This window comes from Olea europaea, unplaced genomic scaffold (genome assembly GCF_002742605.1).
Source record: "Olea europaea var. sylvestris unplaced genomic scaffold, O_europaea_v1 scaffold2798, whole genome shotgun sequence".
NCBI lineage: Eukaryota > Viridiplantae > Streptophyta > Magnoliopsida > Lamiales > Oleaceae > Olea > Olea europaea.
Window position 1 is genome coordinate 8,545 of NW_019246462.1, and position 2,435 is coordinate 10,979.

The window sequence follows — 2,435 nt, forward strand, 5'->3', positions numbered from 1 at the left end:
TAAATATTAATTTTTATTTGATTTGGTTTTAAAATAAATAATTGAATAAATTAATTAAATATACATAACCAATTAAGATAATTAATATAGAAATATTTAAACGAGAAATCAAATTCAATATTGGATAATTCTACATATACTAATTTATAAGGATGTCAATAATATATATGAGAAATTTTATGAGTTAAGGATCGAAAAAACTGTTTTTCAACCATCCAATAATATTATGGCACTTATACATTATGGTATAATATTTTTATTTAAGCAAACAATTAAAATAAAGTAATTAAATATTAATGACTAATAATATACATAACCAATTAAGATAATTAATTATTGAAATATTTAAATAATTAATTAATATTTAAAAATTAATTTTTTTATTCAAATAAGTGATTAAAATAATAATTAAATAAGGTAATGGAATATTAAATACATAATAAACACAATTAATTAAGATAATTTATAAATGAAATATCTAAATAAGAAATTAAATTAAATATTAATTTTTTAATACATAATAAATGCAATTAATTGAGCGATTAAATAAGTAAATAAACAAAGTAGTTAAATATTAAATAAAGAATATACATAATTAACTAAGATAATTAATTAATGAAATATATAAATAAGAAATTAAAATAAATACTAATTCCTTTATTTAAATAAGTGATTAAATAAATAATTAAATAAAGTAATTAAATTTTAAATACATAAAATACATAACCAATTAAGATAATTAATCAATGAAATATCTAAATAAGAAATTAAATTAAATATTAATTTTTTATTTAATTAAGTGATTAAATAAATAATTAAACAATGAATAAATAACGTACATAACTAATTAAGACAATTAATTAAAGAAATATTTAAATAAGACATTAAAATAAATATTAATTTTTTATTTAAATAAGTGATCATTTGAATAAAGTAATTAAATATTAAATAAACAATATACATAACCAATTAAGATAATTAATAGAGGAAATATTTAAACGAGAAACCAAATTAAATGTTAATTTTTTTTATTTGAGTAGGTGTTTAAAATAAATAATTAAATAAGGGCCAATCAAGATAATTAATTAATGAAATATTTAAAAGAGAAACCAAATTAAATATTATTTTTTTATTTGAATAAGTGTTTAAAATAAATTATTAAATAATTTATTAAATATACATAATCAATTAAGATAATAAATTAATAAAATATTTAAATGAGAAACCAAATTAAATATTAATTTTTTATTTAAGCAAGTGATAATTAAATAAAGAAATTAAATATTAAATAAATAATATACATAACCGATTAAGATAATTAATTAATGAAATATTTAAACAAGAAAGTAAATTAAATATTAATTTTTTAATTTGAGTAATTGTTTAAAATAAATAATTAAATATAAAGTGAAAAGTGTTTGGTTTTTTAATTTGTAACTTAAGGGTATTTATGTCTTTTGAAACAATATTCTATTTTTGTAATTGTATAAACTACTTATGGAAATTTTTGTCTTTTACTCAATAAAAGGTCATTTTAATAATTGGCAAAGTTTTTTGTTTAAAGTGAAAAAAATGGTTCATTGACTCGGCCAAACTAAAAATTACCCCTATAGACAAGGGCTAAATGATTGAAGAACCTCTGCTAGAACAGAACCCTTCTTTCATCTTTCTTCTTTTTAGGCAAAGATTCTTTAAAACTTTTTCTTGGTCTAATTTCTTTAGGATTTATTTACTCCTTGCATATGCTTTTGCTCACAATAATCTTTTGAATCCAACATAATTGTCAAGTTTATGTTATTTATAATCAATTAGCGAGCATCGTTAACTTAAAAGATCTCATAATTGGCTAATGTAGGGTAAAGACAATAGGTAGGAACTCAAGCTAATCAATGCAAAGAAGTATGTGAGATGGGTCACACGTAGAATTTCAAAATCAACCCAATTTGAAGATGTTCAACTCGATAGATGCACAAGTAGCCCAAAAATCTTGGGAATTGGCTTGTAGAGTTCTTGGAGAAATCCACTGATTGGCATTGAGCATGAAATATCTAACGAAATGTTAACTACTTGAATGATAGATAACTTTCAATAAATACTATGAAACAACGGGAAACGACACCATGTCAAACACCACATGCTGTCCAATAAAGTTACAAATTGAATGGTATTTTCCCTATCAATACTTTTTCGATCGAGTCTGTCGCATGAGGCTTATCTAGTGTTATTTACCTGACTGACGTGATTTGCAGGCTATTGCATCAGCCTGTGAACTTACTCAATGCACACCCCAAAGGTAGTGACTGCAGATTCCCTTGTCATAAATAAAAAAGAAAAAAAATTACAAATTGAATGGTGCATCACTTCATTCAGGGAGGATCCAAGATCGAGCTATAAAATTTTAGATCGGACAACTTCGTGAAAAAAAAAATTTATAG